Source organism: Mus caroli, unplaced genomic scaffold (assembly GCF_978045245.1).
Source record: "Mus caroli unplaced genomic scaffold, Mus_caroli_1 scaffold_11, whole genome shotgun sequence".
Lineage (NCBI taxonomy): Eukaryota > Metazoa > Chordata > Mammalia > Rodentia > Muridae > Mus > Mus caroli.
In genome coordinates, this window is record NW_028227266.1 from 88,478,027 (window position 1) to 88,492,717 (window position 14,691).

At 44.5% G+C, this 14,691-nt stretch overlaps 1 protein-coding gene across 2 annotated transcripts in view; it reads right to left on the reverse strand.

Moving 5' to 3' along the window:
* The window catches only part of Minar1 (membrane integral NOTCH2 associated receptor 1), a 35,504-nt gene extending 33,761 nt beyond the window's left edge, over window positions 1–1,743 (reverse strand). The window contains exon 1 of one of the 2 annotated variants that reach the window (XR_003837534.2): window positions 958–1,741. The gene's annotated coding sequence lies outside the window, so the exon portion shown is untranslated. Of the gene's footprint in view, window positions 1–957 lie in introns of both variants that reach the window. The other variant, XM_021173037.3, reaches the window with a different exon arrangement.
* Between the last annotated feature and the right edge of the window lie 12,948 nt (window positions 1,744–14,691).

Here is a 14,691-nt window from a genome sequence, read left to right on the forward strand (position 1 = left end):
TACTTAATTTCCCACTGAAAAGACTAGCTGACCACAACTCACCTCACCACCCCACCCCCACCCCGGTGTTTACAACCTTTGACTACTATTTCACAAACAACGTCGGCATGCATGCTGTTAGAGCAAGCTACTCAATTGCCTCCCAGAAGCTCCCTGCACTCTTGCAGAGAGGACCAATGATTACTTGCTGGTTTTGTGGCCTCGCAGAGTACAGGACTTGGCAGGGATGGCGGTAGAGCAGGTGGGAAAGGCTGCTGAGCGGGTGAGCTAGTGTGTGAATGAACTCAAGCCCCGCTGCCAGCCAAGGCCTTGCTTTGGTGTTTTCTGGCAGGTGAAGTTGAACGTCTCCAGGAAGAAAGACACCCCCTTTCCACAACAATGTAACTGGAAATCGCAATTTAAGGTTGGGATTCACTGGTCCGTTCTTCTAGGGTTGGTTCAGTTCTCCACCTTACTCCGATAGGTCGGGGGTGGGGAGGTGTCACACAGACAGTTCACCTACTTGACCCCCAAAACACCATTGTCTGAAATGAATTCTTAACCAGGAAAACTTGCCCAGAATTATGTGGTCTTTGGCCATTGTATCTCTACTTTCATCTCTTTTCCCTCCACCAGATATGGCCAAGCCTACTACCTACCGTGCGCGCGCGCGCGCACACACACACACACACACACACACACACACACATGCACACCACACACAAACACACATACCACATGCGCGTGCACACGCACACCCCTTTTCCCACTACCGTACGGAGCTCAGCGAAAAGGGTCTCCGTGCCCAGGCGGCCTGCAATCGGGAACCTATCGGAGCCAGGGAGGAGTGCCAGCAGCCTGGGACTTTACACAGAGTCCCTGTGTAATAGCAACCGGCACGTAGCGATCACACCTTGCATGCACACACTTGCACATGTGCGCTCGGGTGCCCATGGGTCTCCCGCTTTCTGAAGTTACCTCTGGGGGCTGCTCCAGCTCTCCGTCCCCGGTCCTGCGCAGGTCTTGCGTGGCTCTGAGGTGGTGGTCCACAGGGCCTCCAACGCAGAGCTTCCCTAGGCAAAAGAGTCCTAGACTCCGGGGCAGCCCAAGCTTTGCACTTGGGGCAACACCCCTGGCGTAGGTTAACTTCAGCCCCCACAGCACAAGAGCTCTGGATCTGCAGACTAGGGTCGCACCCGGGCTTTCCTGGGCAGTCGGCAGCCACTGCCCACTTGCATGATGCTGGGGCTCTCAGCGGCTGGAGGATGCGGCCTCAGAGTCCCGATCAGCCCCAATCTCGGTTTCTGAGGCTAAGCCAGTGTCGCCACGTCACGGTCTTGGATACCGTGGGCAGCTCGGGCCAGGAACTCGATGGCCAGAGACCCAGTTTAGCCTCTCCATCCTCTCCCGCCTGGGGAGCAGAGGAAGGCAGGACTCTCCAGCAGTGGGTAAGCGCTCCCTAGGGCGGGAGGGGCAGACTCCAGAGGGGCGCGGCAATAGCGCTGAGGGCGTGCCCTGCCAGAGGCTGCAGCCACCTAGAGAGTGGACACCCGCAACCCCGAGTCCTGAGAAAGCCTCTGCTTCCTTAAGAGTCGAAGCGCCTGCTGAGCCCAGGCAAAAGCAAGCAGAGGTTGGAACTGGAGGGAGCCTCGGGCCAGATCCACCCCGGGGTTTGCTTCTCCCTTTTTCCGGATGCTGAAGGTGACTGCGGCCCCCAGTGGAGAAGCAGAAGCTAACATTGTCCGCCGCTCTCCTTTTCTCCAGGTGCACTCTGCTCGCCCTTCTGGGGCCTCAGACTCTGCAGTGCTTCACCAGGCCAGGGCAAACTGGTCACTGGCTCATTGATGTTTCCCTCCTGGCCGGTGTTGGCTTCATTGGTACCCAGATTGGAGAGACTAGCGTTCACGTGACCAGCCCTCCCCAAACACGCACTCACACTCTTAACCGAATAGATTTCCAAAAGTCCAATTGGATACATTGATGAGGACTGGAGGCTTTTCCCAAGTCACCTAGGGTACTGCAGTGGGACTGAAATGCAGCAGCCTGCCAGTGGTGCCACCATCTATACAGATTGTCTTCCTCAGCTGGGAAAGTCACACAAACAGCGCTTTAAAGAAACGGAATTATAGTTTCAAACTCGTGGAATCAAGAGAAGAGTAGAGAAGGAAAAAAAAAAAAGAAAGAAGAGAACCGGAGGGAAGGGGGAGGGAAAGGGAGGGAAGGAGAGGGGAGGAAAGGGGAGCGGGATGGAGAGGAGAGGAGGGAAGGGAAGGGAGGGAAGGGGAGGGAAGGGGAGGGGGGAAGCCTACTATTGGAGAACAAATAACTAAGGGGTGGCACCCTCTCTGGGTCGCTTTAGGTTACTTTTCCAAGAGTGCAACCAAATGCAGGTTCCTGGCTAACTTTGTGACCTGTGGTCTGTCTTCTGTCCTTGGGAGGTGGTGGGGGCTGGAGGAGGGACACTGGTCTCCATGACAGCTTTCCTGCCCGAGTTTTTTTTTGTTATGACTGGAAGCGTTCTAAAAGTGAACCTGTTAATACATGGCTACTTTAAATAAAGCCTCATGGGGTAATAAGCTGCCAGCTGGATTTTCCCAGAATTTCACCCTTATTACCTTAGTGCCAGGCAAGACCAAGCTCCTCTGGGGAGGACAAAAGCAACTGAGAGGTGAAAGAAAGGTCAAGTTTATTTGATTCACTGTACCTTGCTTGCCTAGGAGTCTAAATTTGTAACCAGTAGTGTCTTGGTCCAAGCAATCTGGGGGATAGTCAGCTTTCCATCAGTATAACAAAGATCTGCTAACTGATATGGAAGGCAAAGAGGGACACAGGGAGACAGAACCAACCGTGAGGAAGAACAGGTAGCTGTGCTGAGCAAGACGTCCATCCGGATTCCAATGGAGGCTGCAGCAGCCTGGTTGCTCAGAGAGTAAACTGAGACCTAAGCAAACACATTTCTCCCAAAGCCAAGACTGTAAAATCCAAAGAACTGAAGGAGTTGGAACGGGAAGCTAGATGGACAGCGTCTGCCTGCTCCTTGACTTTTAATTTTTAAATGTCGTTCCCCTCCTGTTTCATTCTAAAGGAGCACCCGAGTCCAGACTCCGGAAGGAAACAAGAGGAAACCTGAGAATGGGGAGGGAGGGCTGTTCTATTTGATCTTGTTTCCCTGTACACTAACATTTTGGGGAAATTTGTAACAGTACGAACTTTTAAATTTAAACAGTATAAAGACACACACAAAGTGCAGGTTTCTGGTCCTACACTGCCTCCTCTAGCTGGATTCTCTAAATCTACCCTTCAAGTGACTTCAGGCCCTGCAAAATTCCACTAATGTTCTAGTCTGTACCATACTTCTCCCCCAGGACAGAGTATATGTGCTTAGGGTAACTGCCTACCCCAGAGGTCCATGTATTAAAAAACAAAATTAGTGCTGAGGTTGGGGCTACCCAGTGGAAAGAGGAGTGGCCTAGGAAGAGGTCCTTAGGTCATTGGAGCCAAGGAGCTCCTGGGATTCTGAACTTCTCTCTTTGCATCCCAACACCATTGCTGTCCAGAGGCCTGAGCAGTAATAGAGTTTTCTGAGCTTGGACATGAGTACTCAGAACTGTGAACTAAAATAACCCTTTTTATTATGAGTTAATTATCTCAACGTTCTGTCTAGTGGCAGGAAAATGGCTAATGAGCATGGGTGCTGGAACACGGAAGCCAGAGAAGCTAACGTGGGACTTTCTCCCTGGAGAGAACCTGAGATTTTGCCTGCCACTATCTCCCTGTACAAACTTGGCAGTCTCGTGCACACATCTTTGTGAAGGGAAGGTCATTTCTCTGCACTGCTCACCTCACTGTGCCCAGATCAGAACAAATCATTTATAAATGTTCTAGTTGAACTTAATACTTGAATTGAGAAACATGGGTAGTTCCAGTCTCTGAGACCCTCAGGTGTGAAATTGATAAATCTATTGAGCCCAAGATATGTCTCCACGGGTGTCGCAACCTCTGAAACCACACAAAAGATGTGCGTCAATAGTCATGTTCTTCATTTGGAAGTCTCAGAGACCAGCATCTTCCCCACTCTAGTTCTTCTTGCTTCAGTTCTTTCAAAATCTTTCTCTCTAATATGCCCCATGTTCTCTCAAAATGCATAACTATATCTTTCTGCATATTTCCTTTCTGGTCTCCTTCCTAATGTCTTTCATTATCTGTGCACATACTTTCTCCCTTTACTTCAGAGGAATGATGGGAACAGAGGAAAAATGAGCAAAATCAGAATTCTCCTTAGGGACAGACAAAGGCTATCTTCATTCACACATGATGTTGTCTCTTCCTTCCTTCCTTTCTTCCTTTCTTCCTTTCTTCCTTTCTTCCTTTCTTCCTTTCTTCCTTTCTTCCTTTCTTCCTTCCTTCCTTCCTTCCTTCCTTCCTTCCTTCCTTCCTTCCTTCCTTCCTTCCTTCCTCTCTCTCTCTCTCTCTCTCTCTCTCTCTCTCTCTCTCTCTCTCTCTCTCTGTTTTCTTTCTTCCTTTCTTCCTTTTGTCTATCATAATTAGATCTCCTTTGGGTGTGCTATAGATATACCTCAGTATTAGAAAGGACACAGGTTGAGAAACATTGGCGTTATTGCTTCTTACCTGATGACTATATAGGCACTTGAGACTACTTGTAACTCAGTCTCACCTGAGTTTTGGTTTCTGTGACTATAGAAGTGAAACAAGAAGCCTCATAGGGTTGGGAAGAAGATTAAATAGATGCATGTGTAAGCTTCATCATAGGCATTCAGCCAATTTGTATGACAAGAGAGACAAAGAGAGGAAGAAAGGGAGAAGGAAGAAGAGAGATGAAAGAAGGGAATGAGAAAAGAAGGCATGGGAGAGGAAGATATAAAGGGCAAGAAGCGAAGTAGGAAGGGAGGAAGGGAGGGAAGGAAAGCAGGAGGAAGGGAGAAGGAGGGAGAAGGGAAGAGAGAAGGAGGAAGGGAAGGAAAAGAAGAGGGGGAGGAGAAAGAAGAAGGAAGAAAAGAAAAAGCCTTTGAATCTCAGGGATCTAGGCAAAAGCTTGACTGTACCAGTGAACAAGGGAAACTTTTCCCTCCTCTGGGAGGAAAGGGTAAAGTGTAGACTCCTTTTGCATGATGAGAGATACTGCTTTGCTGGTTTAAAATGTCAAGTAGCACAGTCCAAAGGGCATGGGCGCAGAGGTTAGTGCTCAGGCAACAGCATCCTCTATTGCTCCTCTGGGCAGCCAGAGAATCCTGAATCCTCACAGCTCCCAGGGGCTCCAGGATTGTCACCTGTCAGTACAGTGCTTACCTGGAGCTCTCTAGGTCCCATGCCATTAAACCTCACTAGTCCTGTATTGGGTGTAAGGACTTAAAGGGATATGTATTAAGCAGAAAGAAATCTCAGAGATTAAGACACTGGTTTCAAATAATAGAAAAAATAGCTTCTACCCTCTAACTTAACCTCCCACTGAAAGTGCTTTGCTACAATACCTGTTCCCAGAGGACCTTCATCCCTGTCAGGAATGTACAGCAGTAGGCTTATGAGACATGAGTTTTGGATTCGGTGAACAGAGTAGCTGTGAGCCCAATGGGTAGAGACTGCTATCAGTAGATTGCTGATCAAACAAATGATGCCCAGAAGGGGCTATAAACTCCTGCACCAGACTCTGCAGATCTGAAAATAGAGCAGAGCTCTTTCCAATGCAGCCTAGGATTCAGAGTAGACCCCTCCCTGAATCTCCTCAATTGTATCCCGGTACACAGCAGGAAACCTCCACGCTGTCCAGGAGCTTCCCCGAGTCCAGCTGGAGAAGGTGGTATGTTTGGAAGGTCGTAGGATATTTGTTATTATTAATATTATTTCTGTTGCTATTTAAGGCTGTCCAGGTTTTTTTATTATCTTATTTTGGAAGAAGCTGACATTGTGAAATGTTGAAGTTTGCACTTCCGAACCTTGGCAGCTAGAGAAGGAGCAGGTGGCCTCAGTTGGCCAACCACATTCTCTTTCTTGAAGTTGTAAATTTGAAGCCAGCCACATGGCTAAGTTTAGACATTGTTCCACACTCTCGTGGTGTCTACAGTACAGTGGCCTGGGAGTTGTGAAAGCAATAAAGTCTTAGCAGGCCCTTAGTGTGACATGGCGTCGCATGGGATTTCTGCCACCCTTCCTCTCTCCTCCAGGTTGCTCGGTCCCTGTGCATTTTCCATGCTGCCTCTTCAGCATGACTACTGATTTGTCAGCTTCTGGCTTCTTGCAAAAAATTCGTTTGCTGCCCAAGCAGGCAGAGGCAGTGTCTGATGATGGTATCTCAGAGTCCTGACTGCTTAGTACAGAAAGGATTGGCTTTGCACCCTTGGAAACTCTCGTGCTCTGGAAAACCTAGATGGGGGCTCTAACCGGCAGTGGAATGCAGTGTTGGAACTGTATTCACAGGGTCACAAGGTCACCCACTGTTTCCTTCTCCACAGATACACAACTATATTAAATGGCAGATGCATCACATCACCACGTGGTCCACTGAACAAAGAGGCAGGAGGCTGGCCCTTTACTCTCAGCTCCATCATCTCTGACGCTTGTGCCATGTGCTACAGTCTTTGGCCTTCTGTTTCCTCACTTGTTTCATGAGGGCGCTGCACTAGATGTTCCTAGAGATGTGCTGCACTGACATCTAAGCAACCTTGGATGTGTAGAAGAGAGTCCCCAAACATCCCAGCTTCTAACTTTTTATGATCAAATGACTAATGAGCTGTCATGAGGAGGATATAAGGGAAGGAAACAGAGAAGAGAGAAGGAGATCTCCCTTGCCTTATTTGATTCCATCATATGGGAAGGGCAAGACAGGGAGAGTTGCTGTCCTGGTGCTTGGATATGTAAGGAAGAGTCAGGCAATATACTTTGAAGAACCAGACATTGTCATTACCTGTTAATGTTCAGTATCCAAAGGGGCCATAGCCATGCGCTGTACTAAGGGGAAACCACAGATTCTCTTCCATTGGTGTGTCATTCACAGATAAAGTTTCGTTAAATTGAAACTTGAATCTCTGAAGGAAGTAACTAGGACTTTCTTCTTTTTCTTTTCAACAGCATGTCAATATTCAACATCCAAGGGACTTGGAAGCCAAACAATGACTTTGCATGAATCTGGGTTAATATATATTAAGCAGGAAAACTGTTCCTGAAGCTTAGGCACTCTGTATACATTCACCTCGAGACTTAGATGACCTTGTCAAAATTACTTCAAACAAATCTCATCCACTCATAAGTCCCGAGAATAAAGTGTAAGGCCCAAGGTGGAGGAGGTGTTTACTTATGTTTGCAGACTCATCTCTGTATTTCCAGGGCATTCCATCTGGGTAGTTCTCTATGAGCCTCGAATTAACCTCACAAGATCCCCCTGAGGGAGAAGAGGTTCCATTTGTTTGTTTCCTTATCATGGCATGACAGATGGGTGAACAAGACCACACACTGAATAAAAAGACTTCACCAAGGTCATTTGGGAAAGGGGGATTGTCAAATGCTGATCTGACATTTTCTCCAAGAGGCTGAACCTTGAAAAGAAATTAGAACATAATTCAGTACACTAAATATTATTGTCTTCACGGAAGTCAATGAAAGGGAACTCAAGGCAGAAGAATGACTACAAAATCCCCTTAAAGCTCTGCATGGGTTGCTGGTGCCGTGGGTGGTGTTTTATGATCAGATAAAGCCTCACCTGTCTATCAGATAGCCTGAAAACCAAGCCCATGATGTTCCCAGAATTCTCTGGATCTTTGAGATAAACAAATGCATTTTTAAGGTTGGCACAAATGTACATGTCTCCAGGTCTCGGCTGAAAGAACCATTTACTTTCTCATCTCAGAATGTTGAAGTTGCTGTTCAGCCTGTTTTACCCAGAACCATCTCTGAGCTAAGCAAATACAGGCAGTTTCATCAGGGTAACATGCATGTAGTCATACCACACGCACTCTGACTGCACCTGAATGCATCAATGTCACCAATAGATAACAGTTATTTAGAATGTATATCTGGAACATCTATCCTAGAACCTATTTTACTTAATCTGTACAAAAATGTTATCAATCAGGTCATGCCCTTGTTTCCATTGCACAAATGGGAAGTCGAGGCAACAAGAGATTTAGTTCTTACCCAGGGTCACTTTGTTCATAAGCCCTGGACCAGGGATTTGATCCCAGGACATTTGACTCTAAAACAGTGGTCTTCAACCTTCCTAATGCTGCAATACAGTTCTTCATGTTGTGGTGACCCCCAACGATAACATTATTTTGTTGTTATTTCATGACTGTAATTATGCTGCTATTATCACTCATAATGTAAATATTTGATATGCAGTATATCTGACATGTGACCCCCAAAGGGGTCTCAACCAACAGGTTAAGATTGGTTGCTCTAAAACTTGCTCTGTATTTTTTATCATGTGTCTTTTGTTTTTAAGTCTTAGAAGACAAGTTTTCTATATGGTACATATTTCCTTTGGCATTTTGATGTTATGCTCTATTGGAGCAACACAAGACACTTAACAAATATTACCTTGTCCTCATTTAGTTCTTGACTTTCAAAGTAGGAATGCAACTAAAAAGCCAACAATAAGCAAATTCTGCCTAAGATAAACATAGTATTAACCATTTCTCAGCTTCTGGCTAACAACTGAATAATTAAATCTCCCTTTAACATCACAAAATACAATGTTTAACGTGACAAGACATGCCCCAAATTTTTTTATAGTATTTTCTCTTTGCCTTTCATTTTGTCTCATTACTTATTTTTTCCAGCAAAGTATTTTTATTGCTTAAATGGGAATTTCACATAATACACCCAATCACACTCACTTCCCAGTCCTTTCAGGTCTACACCCACACACACACACACAAAGAAGAGGAGGAGAAGGAGAAAAGAAAAGGAAGAAGAAGAAGAAGAAGAAGAAGAAGAAGAAGAAGAAGAAGAACAACAACAACAACAACAACAACAACAACAACACCCATATACTCACTAAGGCATGGTCAAACTCCCAGAATCCAGCCCCCTTAAGAAACCCCCACTTGCACCTCGGCCAAAAGCCATGAATTGTGGATTGTGGAGAGCATCCTTATTACAACTGTTAAGAATTCTTTGATGGCTTTCTGTCTAAGCTGCTACATTTTTGTGGGGTGGGATAAGGGTCATAGAATTCTATCTTCACTTGAGTGTGGGTGACAGGTGGCTTCTGTTTAGAGAGACACCAGGAAAGTTCTCAGAACAAGGGGTTATCAGTTAAATATAGAGTGGTGTGGAGACTGGGAGGTCCTAGAAATGAAAGGAGTGTCGTTTTGTTGATAATTGATTTATTGCTTTGGATAGATAATAGAAACAATGCTATAAAAATTTGCAGCAAGTATTAGTTACCAAAAGAACAATCCTCTCCTGAAAAACCACTTTTCCAGCTTTCTATATGCTCTACCATAGGTAAACTATGAAAATAAAGCCAATTAACATAGTGTTATTTTATTCAATAGTATTTTCCTATACGTATTATTTACATATTAATTTTTACCATCACTACAATATTTTGAGGAGCACTATATATTGGCAGGCACACACACACACACACACACACACACACACACACACACACACACACACTAAACTTGCCTTATTCTTTTCCTAAACTTCATTTTGAGACTAAACAGACTCATGTGCCTTTGTCTTATTACTTTTAGAGTTGTTTGACATTCCAGTGCAGCGATCACATCCTTTATCTAGTGATTCCTTCTCAGTGGATACCCAGATCATTCCCAGATTTTTTTTTTTAATCTATTTTATTTATTTTTTATTTTTATTTATTCATTTATTTTTTTTTTATTTATTTTTTTTTTTTTTTGGTTTTTCGAGACAGGGTTTCTCTGTATAGCCCTGGCTGTCCTGGCACTCACTTTGTAGACCAGGCTGGCCTCGAACTCAGAAATCCGCCTGCCTCTGCCTCCCGAGTGCTGGGATTAAAGGCGTGCGCCACCACGCCCGGCCATTCCCAGATTTTTACTGCTGGAAAATTTGAAGCAACGAATGTCCTTGAGCATACCATTTCACACATTACTGATCAAATACCTGTAGGAAAAAAATCCTTGCAAGTGTAACTGCTGAGGCAAAGGGCATATGAAATTTTAATGTGTCAATATTGGAATATTACCCTTCTTTGAAGTTCCATCAACACACACTGTCCTTCAGTTGGGACTTGGGCAACTGTTTCGTTTCTCCCCCACGGCGCTCTGTGCTCTCCTAACTCATGCTTACCTTCTTTGGAGACACTTTTCCTCGCCTTTCTCTTCTCTTCTTTGAGCTTTGCTTATATATAAGAGGTAGAATTATTACAATTATTTTGGAAACCATGACATATACTCAGACCCATTTTTGATGGTATTTTTCTATTAAATTTCTTCGCTTGTTTGTGTGTTTGGTTGGACGGTTGGCTGGATTTCTTTGCTTGTTCGTTTTGGTTCATTTTTCTGTTTGTTTTTCTGTTCCACACTCTACTTTCTTCCTTTAGTCTCCATGCTGATCTTTATTTTTTATTTGTTTCTGACCATTTGTGTTTAAATATCTGAATCTTCTCACTGGAAAGAAACATTTCCAAGTGGCATTGCCTGACTGTTAACCAAGGGGAACTTTCTGCTTGAGGAGTGTGGCTGGAGGCTATTCACAAGGCTGTATGAGACTCAAGGCTATGGTTGGAAAATGTTTCAGTGTCAACCTGTTTTCTTGGAGAGATCAGTTCCTGCCAGGCTGCTGTGGTGCTGGTCTGGCTTCTTCCCTCTGATGACAAGCTGTTTACCTAGCTAGGGTGTGACCCCACGTACTCAGATTGCTACTATTTCTCTCTACATCAGAATCTGCCTGCCTCTTTTGGACTTGGGTATGTTACCTTTTGGGGGAAAGTGCTAGTTTTCAGTGGGACATGTAAAGGAGGGGGTGTTTCCACAGCTTCTTCATGCAGCACACTCCTATGTCTGTCACAGCACTGAGAAGCCCTCTTCCTTTTAGGGTTTCTCTAGGTAGCCCTGGCTTGTTTGGAACTGAGAATTTGCCTCTGCCTCTGCCTCTGCCTCTGCCTCTGCCTCTGCCTCTGCCTCTGCCTCTGCCTCTGCCTCTGCCTCTGCCTCTGCCTCTGCCTCTGCCTCTGCCTCTGCCTCTGCCTCTGCCTCTGCTTCCACCTCCCAGTGCTGGGATTAAAAGCATAAGCAGGAGGAACCTTCTTGGACTTGGAAGGAGAAGACATGCAGTTGAAACTTTTTTTTGCTGATAACTCAATGTAAGGTCTGGCACGTCACTAAAGCCTCCACATCACTGTTCCTTAAAATGTAATTCTGCTACTGTGACCCACAGACCACTGCCTTCTCACCACAAGAGAGAGAAACTGAAGTAAACCTTTGAAAACTTTGTAACACCTCAACAGTGTGGATTGGTTTTCATAAGCAATTCTGTCTGATTTTTGCATATCTTCCTTCATTTTATTGTAATTTTTACTGTATTCATTTTCAAATAATTCATAATCCCTGTAATTACTATTCTAGTAATGTGCTATTATTTTAATACATGAATGTGTTGGCTTGAGCAAATTAGAAATTAGAAAACACACAGTGATCTTCAAAGGAGACAGTTTGTACATCACTGCTTCATAAAATCTTCCCACCTCAAAGGATGTGGGCATCTGTGCCATTGTGTGCTCTGTGGGGCCAGTGCAGGATGACAGAGATCCTCTGACTCTAAGAGAGTGAACAAAGCTTGGACAGGAGATTAAGGTTAGTCCCTTATCACACGGAAGATGCTTGTCTGTGAAAATAGAAGAATTTCAAACTCAATAGTAGTAGAGACTCAATAGAATGATCAGGGTCAGGCATGGATGTGAAGTGTTCAGGAGGGGCTTTTCTTTTACTTTTACTTTTTTTCTTTCTTTTCTTTTCTTTTCTTTTCTTTTCTTTTCTTTTCTTTTTCTTTTTTGCCTATTGGTCTATTTGTGTGCATCAGTTAAAAGGATGATGAGTTAAGTGACCTTGTTACTTGACTTGTTACTATGACACAATTCCTGATAAAATAAAAGCAAGCAGCTTAAGAATTTTTTTTAAAGGGGATACAAGCCATCATATCAGAAGGAGCAGGAGGTGACCGGTTACATTGCAATAGGGAAGCAGAAGAAACAGAGAAAGAGAGAGAGAGAGAGAGAGAGAGAGAGAGAGAGAGAGAGAGAGAGAGAAGCTGCTCATCCCAGGGCCTCTGCACAGAGGATGGTACTACCCACATTCAAGGTGACTCTTCCATTCTCTTCCATTCTCATTTAAACCTCTCAGGAAATGCAGAGCCATGGCTAAATGTGGAGTGTTGTGTGACTTCTTGTGGAAATATGAACAAGTGGCTGTTCAACTCACAGCACTGACGATAGTACATAAAAATCAACTGGGTGAAGGTGGATCATGCCTTTAATCCCAGCACCTGGAAGGCAGAGGCAGCCAAAGGTCTGTGACTTCGAGGCCAGCCTAGACTACAGAGAGGGGTTCTAGGACAGTCAAGGCTACACAGAGAAACCATGTCTTGAAAAACCAAAATAAATAAATAAATAAATAATTCTCTCTAAGTCTAGCTGAATGAACATTTGAATTGACTGTGGTTACTTAGAGCAATGGTTCTCAACCTGTAGATTATCAAACGACCCTTTCACAGGGATCACCTAAGACCATATAGATTACAGATATTTACATTACAATTTATAACAGTAGCAAAAATACAGTTATGAAGTATCCACAGAAATAATTTTATGGTGGGGGTCACCACAACATAAGGATCTGTATTAAAGGGTTATAGCATTCGGAAGGTTGAGAATGGCTGCTGTAGAGGATAATGGATGACCGAAAAGTAACTACATCACCAGAAAGCCCGCCCCAGAATGGGTAATGACTCATGAGAGCTGCCTCCCTGGGGCCCTTCCATGACTGGCAGGCAACTGGCCCATCAGAGAACCTCTTCTCCCTAGCAAAGGTTACTGTCTATACAGCCTTGTATCAAAAGTCTCCTCTTTGAGACTTGGAACTCTTGACTACTTTATGAATCTTATCAGCCTCTTGGAGGGAATGTTTCCATTTAGAGAAAATGACTACAGAACACAAGTTGACAATGACCATTAACCACCAGAGATCCCTAAAGAAGTAATCAAACTATGTCTGTGTCCAAAGCCCTTATAACTATCAGGTGAATAAACTAAATATGAAAAACTATATCTCCCAAAAAGGGTGTGGTGTTATTTTAACATAGCTATCACTACTAGGTTTGGCTAGTGTCACCATTTTGGAAGCCTCCTGTGAACCAAATACTTACATGACTGCAAATTCCTTTATAGGGTCTTCAAGCTGTACCTATCACAATATGCTCGTAAACACCTCTTAGCCTAGCTGTCCTTGAAGCTCAAAGGAGAATCACAGGATGAATCCTACCTCCATCCAGTTGCTACACTTATTCTTGACATTACAGAAAAATAACTCACCAAGTTGGATAACATGAATCTTAAATACATGATAATTCTGTGACTAGAACAAATGCTTTGTTCGTACTGCATAACTTCATGAGGTGTGCAGATAAACTTTGTGAACAGCACCAATAACCTAGTATTCAGAGTCCTTCAGAAACAGCTATGTTGCAAGACCCTGCCAACCATTTCCAGCATGTGAATTTTTGTCTACCAGGGATAGGCTTTTGACCCAAACCACCACCCCAAACTGCCTGCTGATCAGGATTCTGCCTGACAAAAACATGGCTTCTTGCCCTTTGGACCTGCTGTGTGCTTGCTCTATATTTTCAGAAATAGAGAAGAATTCTGTGCCACCTAGAACATTTAGTAAGAAATTAAACAGTCAAACGGGGACCACTGAGCCTGCAGCAACAAATAGAGATTTCTAACCTCCCTCCCCCTGCTTAATGGAAAGGTCAGGGAGGCTGAGAGAAGACACTGGAAATGGGCCAAGGAGGGATTACTAGTGATGAAGGAAGAGATCTTCCAGAGGGCACTGGCTATCTGAACTCAACATTAAAGCCTTGCCGTTTTGGAGAGGAGAAAGTTTATCTGAAGGGCCCATATGTTACTACTACCATGGATGATTTTGGAGCCCAGCCTTAGTAGAGAACTACTGTGCTGATTAGAAAGAGTCATTAACTTAATAAGACTTGCCTGCAGGGATTCCTGTACCTGCTTGGGTTTAATGGGCAGGTACTTAAGTTAACAGTTCTCTAACCTGTATTGTACATACTTGTGACTGTTAAGGACTGAGCTGCTTGAGCTGAGCAATATTTGAACTCAAATCCTCCCATCTGGAGTACAAATGAAAGAAAGGTATCCCCATCAGGAGATGAACTTGATAGGCCAACTGCCCTATTGAAGCACGCTCTCTCTCTCTTGGGATGAACAAGTTTGTCTCAGCTCACTCAATGTTACTATGCTGCATGCAATGCCTGCCAACTGTCTGCCCAAAGGCAGATGGATACTCTGCTACTTTTCCAAAGGAGATGTGAACAAGCGTCTATCTACTCACCCCAAATACGGCAATGATGATCGACCAAAGAAACAATTCCACCCAAGCCCAGCTAAACCCATAAGCTTGTTGGGCTTATTTACAGGAGTCTGGATGACCCCAGAGTGGTTGCCACATGTAAAAGTTACACCCCAGCATGGATGATGAC